General features: G+C 36.9%; 1 protein-coding gene and 1 long non-coding RNA gene across 10 annotated transcripts in view; one reads left to right on the top strand and one right to left on the bottom strand.

Annotated features, from left to right (window-relative positions):
* The window catches only part of rftn1b (raftlin, lipid raft linker 1b), a 435,159-nt gene that overhangs the window by 235,883 nt on the left and 182,057 nt on the right, over positions 1-17,219 (top strand). The gene's annotated exons all lie outside the window — the stretch shown is intronic.
* On the bottom strand, positions 9,630-16,447 carry LOC141378332 (uncharacterized). Its single transcript, XR_012392559.1, has 2 exons — positions 16,180-16,447; positions 9,630-11,526 (listed from the first exon to the last, which is right to left on the bottom strand). It is a non-coding gene; the product is annotated as an uncharacterized lncRNA (long non-coding RNA).

Below are 17,219 nucleotides of genomic sequence, written 5' to 3'. Positions count from 1 at the left end.
CAAAACAGTAAAAAAGTAAAAACAGCTCAAAAAAACCCTCCTATCCATCCATCCATCCATCCATCATCAGCAAACAAGGCAAGCATAATAAGTTTATTCAGCAATTGCGTTTCCCTCTTATTATTTTCATGAACCCTTTTTTTTGCACAAGTCAAAAACGGCGAGAGTAAAAACGTTTTTTTGTGAATGGAAATTAATGTGAATGGGTTTTATTTGAAATTAGGGGTTAGGGTTTTCATCACTTGTTCCCATCTCATGCTTCAAAATGCATATTTGTTGCATAAATGATGCTTGATTCTTAGCCGCTCCACAAATCCCTGGAGTGATGACACTTGCAAATGACAAACCCCAAATCCTGGCAGAATTGTGTGTGTGTGTGTGTGTGTGTGTGTGTGTGTGTGTGTGTGTGTGTGTGTGTGTGTGTGTGTGTGTGTGTGTGTGTGTGTGTGTGTGTGTGTGTGTGTGTGTGTGTGTGTGTGTGTGTGTGTGTGTGTGTGTGTGTGCGCGTGTGTGCGTGCGTGCGTGTGAGTGTGAGAATCGCATCTGCTGGTAATAGCGCAGACTGTACCTGCTCCTGTGAGGCTCTCAGGTGTGCGACGTGTGTGTGATCTGCGAGGAGATGCTGGAGCTCACTGACTGAGAGGTGGCTAATGGGGGAGATCCAGAGGGCTTCGGCTAAATATAGCTGTCAGTGTTGTTATTTCTCACAAACGGGGCTCGGCTGGAGCCGGGAGGGTGTCGAGAAATAGTGTGAGAGCCAGAGACTTGCTGACATCTTAGCCCACAGATCAGAATAATCCTGTAAGGAGGATTCAGATGAATGCCAGGGTCAGTCTCTCCCTCCCTCTCTCTCTCTCTCTCTCTCTCTCTCTCTCTCTCTCTCTGTCTCTCTCTGGGTGGAAACCTATATATGTATATATTCATTTGTACTTTTTCCTCCTTAAAACAATTGCTGGTTTTCACTCATTTTTGTTTTACTTTATTCTTTTCCTTTATACATACATCCATCAATTAATTCATTAATCAATTCATTATTCAATCCATCCATCAATTAACCAATCAACCCATCCATCCATCCATTAATCTATCAATCAACCAATCCATCCATCCAGCAATCCATCCAGCAATCCATCCATCCATCCATCCATCCATCCATCCATCCAACTAACCATCAATAAACCAGTCCATCCATCCATCCATCCATACATCCATCCATCCATCCATCCAACTAACCATCAATAAACCAGTCCATCCATCCATCTATCCATACATCCATCTATACATCCATCCATACATTCATTCAACCATCAATAAACTAATCCATTCATCCATACATCCATCCATTCATTCAACCATCAATAAACCACTCCATACATCCATCCATACATTCCCTCAACCACCTATAAACCAATCCATCCATCTATCCATCCATCCATCCATCCATCCATCCATCCATCCATCAACTAATCCATCCAAGCATCCATAAATTCATTCAACCATCAATAAACCAATCCATCCTTTTAATCATCCATCCATCCATCCACCCAACCATTAATCAACCAATGCTGGGGATTAATGGTTTATGTGTGCGGTGCATGCTGTGATTTGTAGTCCATTTGGTGGCAGAGTTGTAGTTCCATAAATCCCTCCAATCATCCATTCATCCAACTATCCATACATTTATCCATCCATTCATCCATCCATCCATCCATCCATCCATCAATAAACCAATCCATCCATCCATCCATCCAGCCATCAACAAACCAATTCATCCATCCATCCATCAACTAATCTATCCAACCCTCCATACATGCATTCAATCATCAATAAAACAACCAATCCATCCATCCATCTATCCCAACATCAATAAACCAATCCATCCATCCAATCATCCATCCATGCATTCATCCATCCATCTATCCATTCATTAATCAACCAATGCTGGGGATTAATGGTGTGTGCGCGCGGTGCATGCTGTGATTTGTAGTCCATTTGGTGGCAGAGTTGTAGTTCTTCAGTGATCTGCAGTAGCTAGATCGCTGGTGACACACTCCTCTTCAAAATGACCTCAATCAATCTAGAATATAGACTTCTTTCCAAGTAAAGCTGTTTAAGTTATCTGGTGAAATTGTATTCAGATCGCAATATATAGTGCAGAAATACAAATTATCGCAATGTCAGATTTTTCCCATATTGTGCAGCCTTACTTCTTAGGAATTGTTAGAAGTGTCGACTAGAAACAAGTCAAAAACTCTAAGTGGGAAAAGCCTTTTTTGCTGTGTTAACATTATTTTTGGTTAAAACCCCTACCTCCGTCTCAATTTAGGTTTTATATCAATGTTGTCTTCCTGGAGATGTACAGAGAAATACACTCAGAGCATTATCACGTTGACTAGAACTTGATGCAAAGTTAATCTCAAAGCCTCCTGACGTTTGATTGCAAACCCGAGCTCAGTTTGAGACGAGATCACCTCTGAAACCCCAGCGTGTGAAAACGTCAGTACAAATTACCAGAGCCAAATCACATTCCAGATGACTGACATCCCAAATGACAGTTTTCCAGCGCTGTTACAGTAATGACTGTAATAGAGCAGCGTGGCCGTGCGATTGCTCTATATGTCCTTGAGTTGGTTGCGATGCCTGAATGTGTGCGCACTGGAGAACTGCTGTTGTGTTTAGCAGTATTGGCCCATATCTCACACTTCCCCCACTACGCTTCATTTCTTCGCACAGCCTCTATTATTGCAAATATATTGCTATTCATAAAGGACGAGTCGCAAAGCACTTTAAAGGAGGGGGAGGGATGAGCAGCAAATGTCTCATCTACAAGGCGAAGACAATAAACTTTATCATGCAAGACTACACGGGCTTGCTTAATGTTCCCCGACGCCACGCGGGTGCAAACATTAGACTGCATATTTCTTAATCGCCTCTATCAAATGTATATGTGCATGGTCAACTTGCACCGTTGCTTTCTTTAAAAAGGCTGTCTGTCGCGTTTATTTTGGAGATCTGATCCATCATCTGTGTTAAGATGTTGTTATGGAACAGTTAAATGCATTGAAGGTCCCTTGAAAGTGCTTTGAAATTAGCATTTTTATTTGATGCTTGACGTGATCTCATTGGAAATATGAAGAGAGGGTGGGGCATTGTGTAGCTCCTCCCCTTTAAAACAGCCAATAGTGTTTTGTTTTTATCAAGACTTTCCTACTCCCAATTAAAAGCAGTCTGAATTAAGCTGCGGTCACACTGGCCTTTTCCTCATTTATACGCACGCGAATGCGTTAGACCGGAAACGCAGGGTCATGCGTCAAGTTTCGCAGGTTGCTGCGGTGCAAGGTTCAAGCTTGGTGAACTCTGACCTGCAAAATCGCATCACTTGACTGCGTGAGACCAATCGAGGATCAAAACATGACCTCTCTGGACTGAAATTTCAAACATGGACCAATCGCTCGCTTTTTTAAATGTCCAATAAGCTTGTTTAATCCCGCCCCTTTTCCCAATGCCGCACAACAGAATATGCTCAAACTCTAATGTGACCGCAGCTTTAGTGTTAAATTATTTGCACGGCTTGAAGCCTTGCCAACAAAATGAAAGCCTGTTAACAAAAAAAAGTATGATTTTAATGGCACTGAGACTAAATACTGCATTTTAAACAGGTTTCAGCTGTCTTTTTTGTACTTTAGGTCTTGAGGGTCACCACTTTTTGGTTCCCATTTTAAAGTCATGAAAGGAAGTGAGGCTGAAATATTACAATTTCAATAAAGACACATTTTGGCAAACCTATTACTCTTCCCATTAACAAAACCCCAAACGAATGGAAAAAATGGTATGAATTAAGAAATTAAGATTAAGGTAACACTTTAGTTTTAGAAACAATTCACACCACTAACCTGGTCCAAGCAGCTACTCATTTGAATTGAGAAAATATTTCTTTCTGACCCCTGTAGTTATATCACTTAAGTGAATTTTATATCAAATCAAGGTGTACACAACAGTTTCTGGACTTGCTGCATCACAAATACCAATATTTGAACAGTTAAAAAAAAATAAATCCGTTTCTGGCCATCAGGCATAGATATATACAGTTAAAGTCAGAATTATTAGCCCCCTTGTTTGTTTTTTTCCTCACATTTCTGTTTAATGGAGAACAGGTTTTTTTATAAACATTTCTAAACATAATAGTTTTAATAACTCATCTCTAATAACTGATATATTTTATCTTTTCCATGATGACAGTAAATAATATTTGACTAGATATTTTTCTAGACACTTCTATACAGCTTAAAGTGACATTTAAAGGCTTAACTAGGTTACCTAGGCAGGTTAGGGTAATTAGGTCATTGTATAATGGTGGTTTGTTCTGTAGCAATCGAAAAAATATAGCTTTAAGGGGCTAATAGTTTTGACCTTAAAATGGTTTTAAAAAAATTTAAAACTGCTTTTATTCTAGCCGAAATAAAACAAATAAGACTTTCTCCAGAAGAAAAAATATTATCAGACACACTGTGAAAATTTCCTTGCTCTGTTAAATATACTTTGGGAAATATTTGAAAAGGAAAAAAAAATGCAAAAGGGGGCTAATAATTCTGACTTCAACTGTATATTGCGATTGTGGTTTTAGAAAGTATTACAGTACTTTGTAAACATGTATTATAAGCATATATTGAGACTAGACCTGGAAGCCGCTTCGCATGACGTCATACTTAACAAGCGGATACCTAAACCCAACTAGCTTCAGTACTAACATTTGATAAGCAAAACATTAGTCTTATTCATTTATTAATTTTCCTGTGGTTTATTAATCCGGGTCCAGACCCTTTATTAATCCGGGGTTGCCACAGCGGAATGAACCGCCAACTTATCCAGCAAGTTTCTACCCAGCGGATGCCCTTCCAGCCGAACCCATCTTCGGGAAACATCCACACACACATTCACACACACACTCATACACCACTTAGCCTACCCAATTCACCTGTACCGCATGTCTTTGGACTGTGGGGGAAACCAGAGCACCCGTTGGAAAGCCACGCGAAGGCAGGGAGAACATGCAAACTCCACAAAGAAATGCCAACTGAGCCGAGGCTCGAACCAGCGACCTTCTTGCTGTGAGGCGACATCACTACCTCCTGCACCACTGCTTTGCCTTCAAATTAGTATTAGTAAATTAGTAATTTATTGAGCTAAAATATTACTTAATGGCTTGATAATGATTTGTTAGTAGCGTGAATTGTACATTAAAATAAAGTGTGACCAAATTAAGAAAACAGAAACAAAATCAAGCTGTCAATAGATAGTAAATACTAGTAACTGAAAACTAAAAATAATTATTCTGCTTGTTGTTTTGTAAAATGCAATTGTGATATTAAATTAAGTACATATAATAACACTTAGTACATGTTGAATGATGGACAAATAAAAGATAAGTAAAAAAAAATAATATGTAAATTTGAGTAAATGAAACCAAACTGGCAAAAAAAAAAAGTTTCTCCCTAATTTCAACCGTAACTCAGTGTAAATCTCCATCCTCGTCTTCATTGGTGTAGTTTTCAAGTCTCTGGGTCTTCATTATTAAACCAGTTGGACCAAACAAACATGAGTAACTTTCAACTAGACCAAATGAACACTCAGTTGTTTGTTGAGTATATTGGCAAAATCCATTTTCTCCAATGCTGCCGTCTGAAGCACCGCCCTGTAAGTAAAGTGAATGAACCTCGTAATAAGTTTTGCAGTAGAAAAAAAAACAAATACACCAGTGTTGTATTTTACATGCCCTGCACGATTGTCATTCCCCTCAAATGTGATTTCTAATGTTCAAAATGTCAAGAGGAAGAGAAATAGAAAACACACTTACTGACGGCTCCTCGAAATCAGAGCTGTGTTTGCAATACGGCCTGATATAATCATGGAGAGGGCAGATGATCAAAATGCAATGACACCTAATACCTTTACTAGGCCTGTCAGTCAATAACAGCTGAAGGACAGAGAGTGCAGGGTTAAACAAGATGCTGCAAGTGAACAAAAAAACATTAACTAATAGTTACTATTACAGATGAGTGATTATTGCATTAAGAATAGCAAACATTTTAGTAATGCAAGTTTTCTAAAATGTTGTTTAAATACACAAATATGCAGAACCATAAACGAACCTAAGGGTGCTTTCACACCTACACTTTTGTTTCGGAACGTATCTCGTTTGCCCAGTTATCGCGGTTCGATTGGCATATGTGAACAGGGCAATCGCGCTCTGTTCCGCGCCAAAGTAATCGCTCCGAGATCGCTTGAATGAGGTGGTCTCGGCTCGATTGAAACGAACCCTGGAGCGGTTCGATTGCAGTGAGAAAGCGATCCGATCCGAGCGCGGTTATATCACAGTGTTTTATGGATATGTAATAGGCATACGGCTATATGAAGAGAGAATTATGAGTATGGCGGGAAGTTTCGCGAGTCTCCGGATGCCCGCAAACGAGTGATGATCTCTCGGTAATCTCGCGTCTCTCTCCCAGTCCTCAAATAGGCATCGTCGCGCACCCTTCTCACCCCTCCCCACCATGTCTCTCCTCAGACACGTCACACGCGCACCCTGTCAATCACCACCAAATCACCACCTCTCCTGACAGCTGAGCGGAAAGCTGCAAAATAAACCCTGACACTCTGACCAATGTAAGGAGAGTTTACTCGCACGTGACTTGCTTTAGCTCTTTTGGTCCGATTAGAAACTTTGCAGTGTGAAAGCGAACCGCTCCAAGAGCAAAGAGCAACAATGTAACAATTTTAATCTCTGTTTCGGAACAACTGAATCGATTCACAGGTGTGAAAGCACCCTAAGTCCCTTTAAGGCAAGTTATTTCCGTCAGTGGATATCTTTAAAGCACCTCTTAGGCAGTATGTGCGGGTATTCTGTCTAAATGGGGAAACATCAAATTCTCCAAAATTGCCAAGCTTACAATTACGTTACATATTTGGAACCAATAAAATTAAACAACAACTGTCATCAGATTCATTTCTCAACGTTCAAATCAAACAAAATTAGCTAATGCTCATGCGCACTCGAAAGGAACGAGATCACGTCACCAACCTCATTTATGGCCTGCACATTATCATCCTCTGGACAATTCTTCGTCAGATCACGCTGTTCTTCCGAAGTAATTCACAACTTGGTCTTGATGAATGAATTTCCTCCAAAATGACAGCAACTCTGGGCTTGTCAACTCTCAACTTTAGGCTTCTAAATTGATCGCTGATTGGCTCCTGTACTAGCAGGCGGGACTTCGTTCACCATGTTGTCTGTTATACTTTTCCCATTCAAAACTATAAGAGTGACATGTCTTGTGTATTTGATAGTCTTTGAATAACACGACTCGACAATTTCGCAAAGCGTCGCATCCCAACACTCAAAAAATGGCATTTGCTGTTTGTTCGAACTACTTATTTAAATAAAGCGGCAACAACACAATTCTTAATTTTTTTTCTGGACAAATTAATTATTTGATGTTTAATCCATTTACAATATGTAAAAACAAATAAGTTAAGTTGATTCCTTCACGCACTGTTAGACGTTTTGTTGTATTTTTGCGATAACTTACTGGCATCATTGTTGCCAACAATTTACAGCAATTGCCCCTTTACAGTAACTTACCTGTAAATGTGTTTTACAGTATCAGGGCCCTGCCGTAATTTCATTTTACAGCAAAATAGCCTTACTGCAACTTTCTTTTAAGGTAAAATACCCTTTAGCATATTTTAATTTTACAGTATGACATTCTTTACAGTACTTCTACTGTAATGGTGGTACAAAACTTTTATTTAATAAATTCAAGCAGCGCAGCATTCCGGCAAATTACCGGTAATGTTACAGCTTCTCTTTCCGGAAAATAGCCGGAACGAATTTAGCGGTATTTTCAAAAAGGGCCTGTTCACACATACAGACCTTCCCGAAAAATTGCCGGCATTTTTTCAAGAAAGGTCTGTATGTGTGAAAGGGGCTACTGTAAATGTTTTAAAATTACCCACAATGCAGTGCATATTACAGTATTGAACTATAGAAGTACAGTAGAAGAATGTATGTGGTATTTTACTGGTTTTTGCAGTAAATAACTGTAAAATTGTGGAAAAGTCCTACAGTGTGTTGTCCTACCACAAATCGATTGAGTGGAACCCAGCATTTTTGCCACGATTGGTGTGTGGCGGTTTTTCGGGTGTAGCATAGCGAAGGGTCAATTGTTTTATGTTCAATCTACCTAAATTTGTGAACACTATTAAGTTAACTTAATTGATTTGTGTTGGGACAACATGATGGAATTGTATGGAAGCCAGCATTTTTACAGTGTAGTTGACTTGAATGTTTGTATCATAATTAAACACTGATAAAATACAAACTTAAAAGTCTATTAGGTATGTTTTCTTTAAATTAGACTGAAAAACGCTTTATGAAAAGCCTGAAATCCTAAATGTGAGAGGTGCATGAAAAGCAGTGTTTGTGCCTGCGGTGTTAAAGGAGCTGTAGTAGTGTGGTGGATTACAGCAGGTGGATGCAGGCGCTGCTGCTTTTATTCTGCAGTCAAGCGGCATGAAAATTGAGTTGGAGGAGCGCAGCAGGAGTCGCATTCAGAGGAGAATTCACAGCCATTTGCTTCCCCACATTACCTGCCTTCATTTCATCTCTGCCGTGTGGACGAGAGCCACGGTGCTGATGATTTCGGGCCTCGACCCCTGCACCGCTCAGACCGCGGGCTGTGAAATAGAGGCCGTCGTCAGGTTAAGGGCTTCGGCACAAAGGCAGGCGAAACGCTATTATATTCTCTCTGACGCATCGATTCCTTCTGCTCTTCAGCGAGATGGTCCTGCGATAAAGATCAAACGCATGGGCTATTCGTTTTTAAGTCAATCCAGATCCTGACAATACAAAGCTCCATTCAACGTAGCATTTATTGGTACATGGAAACAAAGCTTTTTAATACAGAATAGCTATGATTATGAAATGAAATGTGCAACTAAATATTAACAGAGCAACGTATTTCGTGTCTCGCAAAAAAATGTAGGCTAAGGCGTGTATTTCTAGGATTATTTGTTTTAAATTACTTCCGAGCTAAATAAATTGTGCTTAGAGTTTTGGAAATGAGCTCTTAGTAATGCAAAAATGTAAACAGCGCCCTCTAGTGGAATTGTCATCTGAAATGTGCAGCAAAATATAAATGAAGCAATGTATTTCAGGTCTTGTAAAAATAATTAAAGGGCATCTAGTTTACCCTTTTGTATGGTTTAATAGTAATATTATGGTTCTTCTGAGTGTGCCAGTTTAGGGAGAGGGGTCTGGCTGCAGACCTGGTGCAGTGCAATCTGGGCTGCATCCAATGCTTTTTAATGGGCTCACCTAACCCCACCCCTAACCTTACCCGTCACAGTGACATCACTAGCTCCATTTGAGTGCATTGTGCCCGACATTGCATCGCTGAGTTATGCAGTCTCAGCTTGCAATATAAAGGCTGCATCCATATACTGTTGAGTTTAGATTCAGTTCAAAACACACATCAGATTTGTTTATTATAATGTGTTAGAAAGTGTCATGTTGGAGGCGTGTACTGTCGTAAATTCGACGACTAATCAATTACAAATTATCAGACCAGAGGTTTTGAATATCAGAAAATAGACTTTATTCTCCATAATAAAGCCGAGAAAGAGCAGAGCAGACCCCAGAGCATTCTGAAGTCTCTCCTGGACACCTTCTGAAGTCTCTCCTGCACCTTCTGAAGTTTCAGTGTGTTTGTTACAATTTTTATACAGGATTATTTGACACACCCCTAATTCTCTTTTTAACTCTTGACCATTTTTGAATAGGTTTTCTAGTCTAAGGGGTCCTGCTATTCTTGGCTCTCAGCCCACTAGCTCATGTCAGCAGAGATGTTACAGGTCTGTGTCAGCAACTGTTTTGACATCAAAGTTCTCTCTCCATAGATGCAACTTATGCAAAAGGATTAAGTGTTTACATACATTGTCATGAAAGCATAATCACTTGATAATATGTTACTCATTCTAACTTCTGACACATATAGCTTCATAGAAGTATTTAACATATATAATCAGTGCTTTACATATTCAGTTATTCTACACAATCAGTCACTCAGCCTTCTCCTAGTGTTGCTCCTGTAGGCATACTCATCTTACACAGACATATCACTGTATTTTTAACACACGCTGGCATGTTTGCTGCAAACACTACATACATTTTGTGAAGAGAAAATTAACTGCTTTACACTTAGAAAATACTTTACACTGAGAGAATAGAAATCTTCTTCAATCCCTCCTCTTAAGACTTTAGTCTTAATATTATTGTCTTTTAACCCCAAAGTGCAATTTCATAATCCAGTTCTCTTAATTACCTCTATCTAGTGACTGATATTAGCCACATAGCTGTTATCAATTGACCAGATTATGCCACTGTACTTTGACAGAAGTCCAGCCAAACATCTTCCCTGTCACTTTTGATTTGAAGGAAGTAAAAGACTGTACTCTGTTTTTCTCTTAACACATCAAAGACAATAAAGTTTTAAGCATAAGTATTCAGTTGGTTCAGTGCTAGCTGCTAGTTTTCACACTCATGTAGAATATACTGAAGTGATATCATGTATAGGTACCATGAAAGCAATATGCAAACAAAATCAATATGTAAACGTAAAAAGCATCAAATGTTGTTCTTGATCTTTGCTCATCCTTGTTTCTCTTCTTGTAAGCTATCAGCATCTTCATTAAACTTTGAAAAGATGTTGATGGAGATGTGTGGTTGAGAGTCTGAGTTCTGAAATCTGCAGTTGTGCATTCATCATCCCTTGACTTGTGGCACTTCTGTATGTGGTACTCAGGCATATTATCAGAATCACTCTTTACTTTGCTCTGATAAACTCTTGCTTCCACACGTTGCACTTAGTAGCTCAGAGCTTTGGAATATTCAGGCTCCTCTGTTTCCGGTCAGCTTTCCCTTGCTGGAGTTGTTTCCTTTCGCTCCTTTGAGGCATTGGTACCTCATCAATGGCATCCACTTTGGCAGCTGTTGGATTTGCCCTCATCCAGATATGGTCCTTTCCTCCTGAGCTCTCCAGAGCATCCTCAGATAGACTCAATCACCTAGACCAATTGGACCTTGTATCACTGCTCTTTCACATGGCTCCTTTCTGGTTTCCTGCACAGATATCGCTATGCACATGGCAATTATTTGTTTCTTCATTAAAGTCCCTACTGTATTAGACATCTTTGCAAACCATTCCAAGAGTTATGTGCAAGCCAGGTTTTATGCAAAGTTTCATGTGGTTTCTTGCAATGGTCTTATGTGAAGTTTCTTGCAAGGTTTCTTTCATGGGTCGACCCAATAGCAGTTCATTCGATGCGGTGTTAGATGCCTGTTTCTGTCAGTTTCCATGCCATCACTCACCAATGCACTTGTTAGCAAATTAATCCCATTAAGTTTATTATTTTCACATATTTCATTGAGCGTTGGTCTTGATGGATCATCTTCATCTCTTTCAGCCATTTCTGGTAATTGAGCATAATACAATTATTCTCTCTTTTTTGCTTTATTCATTTTTCATACTCCTTTAGATGATTTATTTATTGATCACTTATTAACTTTAATTTTAATTACTTTATGAATGCAAACCCATTATGAACTTATTTCTGAAGGCATTTAAAAATTTAGGAAATACTTCTCTTGTCACAGATGTAATAACTATCCCTGCTTCATAATCTGCTCCTGATGCTACCTCTAATCATCTACTCATCATAGTTTCTCAACTGTGCTTGTTTACAGAATAATTCTCTATCCAGTCAACACCAAAAACAGTCATCATATTTTACTGTTTGGAGCAATGGTCTCCACTCAAGTCTTTTAATTGAACTAGAGCTATGTGAAGTTGTAGATAATTCAATCATCCACATATTGTGACAGTGTTCATCCTATGATCTTCTCCCTAATTTTAACCCTTTATGCATTCTGGTGTATACAGTATATGGTAGTCATCAGCCTACATAAGTACGAACAAGTTTCTACCCTCCTCTGGTAGTTACCTAAAATAAACTCAATAGAAACTAAACCACTTAATATATTTACCATCCAAAAGAACATATCTCCACATACAATATGAACTTCAGCTGGAAAATCTTTTCTTATTGATTTTCTTAAATCATAACCTAAACATAATCTTGTTTTGTCTTCATATGTAATTATTGCCTTTAAATTCCATAAAAAATTATTAGTCATTTATACACTTATTACTACTTTAAATTTAAATAGAAATGTCTAGGACAGATTGCATATTACATTATCTAGATGTTTCTATTAGTGCTCTTATATTTTTACACTTCTCAATAGAGTTTTATACCTATTTCAGCATTTAGTGGTTTTCTTTCTGGACAGATCTGCATCTAATCCATTTTAACCCTCACTGTGCTGGCTGATTTTATCTGCATCTCAGTCCTGTAATGACAATCATTTAGTTGGAACTTGACACTTCTTTCTTTTACTAATTAATTTTCTGAGCTATATATTAATTAATTTTCGTCCTAATTTGTGGTATTGTCTTTTGGCTAACATTTATTTCTTAAGGCATTCCCCTCAAACTAGTTGATTATACAATTTTTATGCACTTTTTTATCAGCTGACTAAAACTTACTGTATGTTTTGTGAATTTCTTTTTGCTCTGTTTTAACTATTATTCCTTATTAATTTTTTTTCTAATTATTCTTCACATATGTTTTCATGTGAAACAATATTTTTTTCTTAAACACTTTTCTCTTTCAATTTGTTTTATAGTAATTTAGAAGTATTACTTTTTGACCTTACCATATCTTATGAATTTATTTCAATTGTTATTTCAATCTTCCCTTTAACTGTAAATCATTTTTCTAAATTTGAATCTCTTTCCAGTTTTCAATATCCAATCTTGATTTAGGCCATTCACAATACAATTATGTTAAGATTTTCCTTTACTTAATTTTAATTTAAATACTTAATTCCATTCTTATTTATTCTCCAAATTATGTATTGCCTTATCAAAAGCTTTTTCTTTTTCTTTAGTCATTCTGCTGCATTGTAATTTATCCTTCAAAGTTTAAGGACTTTTATGATTAAACCTATTAAAACTTAAACCTAAATTATTTAACATTCATCATAATATATCATTCAATATTTAAAGTTTCACTGTAGAATTTCCTTATAACACTTTTTCTTACTTAAAAATTTGCATGATAATAATTTCTCTCTCAAATTGACAGGAGTCTGATTTGATACAAGAATGGGTAGCTAAACTTTTGTTCTTAATTTTCCTTCTGTAATGCTTGAACTTAATTTGGACTTTAGGAGCTACTTTGAGATGGACTGTCAGACTATCCCCCCTCGCAACCTGAGACAACTAGTTCACAGATTGGTGTAACAGTCTTTTCTATATTGTCCTGAAATTGCTTCATATCAGGGCACTGTGTTTCCCCCTCTCTCTTTGGGCTGGCTTCTTTTCTTTGACTCAGCTGATGTAAAGTTCTGGTGGAGCGTTTTTTCTTTTTGATCAATTCATCAGTCTCTTGTTAGTGTCTCTTTTGAATGTCTCTGAACAAATGTAGCTTTTTCAGTCCTCAGTAAATCCTGGGCATAAAGTTCATGTCACAAGTGTCCACAGCCATTTTGCTCTGTGTTTTTCAAACACCTTTCCATTTGCCAGTGTACTCAGATGTCTGGTAGGTACAAGACTACAGTCCCCCAAAGTTAATCCCTATGTCCTCTTAATTAATATATATATAGAATTTAGCTCATGACTTAATAAATTATTATTTTCCCCCCATTTTTTCCTTCATCAAATAAAGACTCCTTTTATCCATTTTTTTTTAATTAATTTATTTATTTATCTATTTTTGTTTGCTGTTTAACAACTTATTTTTTTCTAATTCTCAATCATTTTTATCATATGTAAATATGCTTAATTTTCTATTTGTTAAATTTTCTTATTAATTTCTTTGGCTTCAGATTGTGCTTCACTTATTTTTCCTAATCTTATTCTAGTGTTTCCTCACTAGTTACATTACATCTTACATTATTTTAATTTCTCTAACATTTCTGTTTTTAATTCACCAGCACTACATGGTGCTTACATCTGATATAACTGTTCAAAATCCTTACTGCAATAGCTTCAAGTTCATAGTACTATTTTAACTCTACATGTTTGTTTACTTTAAGCATTTTTCCAATCTGAAATGCAATTTTTAATTTTAAATTAATTTTTAGGTACATAAAATATTAATTATAAAATTTTTGAACTCACTATGATGTTCTTTCATGTCTCCTCAGTGTCTATGCTTTACATCTAACTCACTGCTTTTACTACAAATAGCTGTTGGCTCAGATGACAGCCTGTAGCTGACTTTAAAACAGATGACAACAGTCAACTTACTCCACAACAATTTTTTATTGCACTTAAACATAATTTTATCTTTTAAAGCCAAATCTTATTTTCTTTAAAATGTTACTGTTTTTTTTCTAATTTTTATCTTATCTGTTTAATATATTTTTAAACATCTTCTCTTTTAATTCTATTAAACAATGTTTGGACTTCTTTTTTCTCCATTTTCCTATGCTTCTTTTCCTTTTCAAAAATTAGCATTTTTGTCTCTTAGATTTTCCTAATTAATTTTTTTAAGCTTATTTTCCTTAAACATTTGATTATTAACTCTTCAATTAATCCATATTCATTAAAGTTTTCTCTTCTAATTCTTTATTTACTTAAATTAATAACTTATCTATTTTTATTCATACTTATTTAGTGAATTTATTTCCTTTTAAATATATCAATTTATCTCCATATGTAGTTAGTTCTATGCTTAATTTTTTAAAAATTTCTTAATATTTATTAGTCTAACTTCCAGTTGGATTTTTATTAACACTTTTTATTTATAAAATCTTATTCAACCATGAATATTTTCTTATTTCATTTATCTTATTACATTACTTTATATTTCTATTTTTTTTTAATACCTTATAATATTTCTTGACTCTTTAGCTTCTATCTGTCCTGTGAAACTTTTGTTCTTAAAATAGACAGATTCTTACCACTCCTGAAGCAGACCTTCTTCCAGACTGTCGACATGTCAGGAATTTCAGTCCCCTCTCTGCCTATTTCATACTTAAAACACTTCAAACACACAGAGATTATTCAGAAAAATGTTTAACTAGTATATTGTTCTTTTCAGTCTGTGTCTTTCAAATGCAATATGATCTTAATTAATTTTATGAGGCTTAAACCTCCTCTGTATCACAATCTCTTCCCTAAACTGCATCACTCTCTATCTTATTGTTCTTAAATCACACAACATATGCAGTCCTTCTTTTATATTATAATATAAAACGATAATTCTTTTAAACTCACTCTTATTGCAAACATACTTCTAAACACAATCATACTTCTCACTCATCCTAACCTCATCTCTTACACTGTGTAACCTGAACCTCACCTCTATTCTAGTCTCTCTAGATCAAAGGTGAAGCTTCTAAGCACCCCAGCAACACAGACAAATACACAAATACTTACAATTACATAAATACATCTCACTCCTCTTGAGTGACCTGTCCGAACAGCCTCTAACCTTAGAGCTGTAACCACAGAATTCTTCACTACACTCCTCTTGAGTGCCTGTTACTTCTGCTCCCGTCTTTACTGTCCTTCAGTAAAAATAGCATTTCACAGGATTTTTGCCTTTTTTCCCCCAGCCTCCTGCATAATAATATTTATCATTATTAAAACAGAACGGGTACTCCGAGGTCTTTGCGCGCTTCTCTCTACTTTATTAATCTGCTTTAATCTCTTAACTGTCACCACACTTTAAGAACTTCCTTTTAAAACATAAATATGCTCTATGCATATTCTTCATAATATTAAAAATTTCCCAAATATGAGTAACAGTTACTAGTTAACGTTTATCCTATCCGTCAAGGCCCTCTTAGGAAAACACAGATCATTTGCATGCAAATTGTTATTTTCTTCTGGTATTCAAAACCCCATTGTTTTCCTTTTATATCTTTACTTTTACTTTTTTAGTTTTACTTGTAGTTCGTTATAGCTGGAGAAACAGTTCAAGTGACTTTTTACCGTTACTAGCAGGTCCTTGGTAGAAAAAACACAAACGTATAAGCTTAAAATTGCTTACCGTTTTTTATCGTGGCCACATATTTGTGTTTTTCCTCCAAGCCCCAGCATGTCCAGTGTCACTCGATCGTCTCTTCTCAGCCCCACGATTTTGGGCGGCATTTGTCGTAAATTCGACGACTAATCAATTACAAATTATCAGACCAGAGGTTTTGAATATCAGAAAATAGACTTTATTCTCCATAATAAAGCCGAGAAAGAGCAGAGCAGACCCCAGAGCATTCTGAAGTCTCTCCTGGACACCTTCTGAAGTCTCTCCTGCACCTTCTGAAGTTTCAGTGTGTTTGTTACAATTTTTATACAGGATTATTTGACACACCCCTAATTCTCTTTTTAACTCTTGACCATTTTTGAATAGGTTTTCTAGTCTAAGGGGTCCTGCTATTCTTGGCTCTCAGCCCACTAGCTCATGTCAGCAGAGATGTTACAGGTCTGTGTCAGCAACTGTTTTGACATCAAAGTTCTCTCTCCATAGATGCAACTTATGCAAAAGGATTAAGTGTTTACATACATTGTCATGAAAGCATAATCACTTGATAATATGTTACTCATTCTAACTTCTGACACATATAGCTTCATAGAAGTATTTAACATATATAATCAGTGCTTTACATATTCAGTTATTCTACACAATCAGTCACTCAGCCTTCTCCTAGTGTTGCTCCTGTAGGCATACTCATCTTACACAGACATATCACTGTATTTTTAACACACGCTGGCATGTTTGCTGCAAACACTACATACATTTTGTGAAGAGAAAATTAACTGCTTTACACTTAGAAAATACTTTACACTGAGAGAATAGAAATCTTCTTCAGTACACAGCTCGGTGCTTTAAGGCTGTGTTGCTTCACATGAAAAATAGTTTCGATTTCCTGCCCAACTTAACAAGGGGAAGGAGCCAAGAGCTCCCTCGCTTTGTGTTTGGCAACAGACAGGCAGACAGAGAGAAGCAGCAGGGGTGAGAGGACCAGCATTCAGCCATACAACTCGGACACAGACCAAGCAGAGACTACGAAATCGTTTGTGTCTATGTATATA

The sequence above is a fragment of the Danio rerio genome, chromosome 16 (assembly GCF_049306965.1).
Source record: "Danio rerio strain Tuebingen ecotype United States chromosome 16, GRCz12tu, whole genome shotgun sequence".
Taxonomy (NCBI): Eukaryota; Metazoa; Chordata; class Actinopteri; order Cypriniformes; family Danionidae; genus Danio; species Danio rerio.
This window is presented reverse-complemented; position numbering and strand designations above follow the sequence as displayed.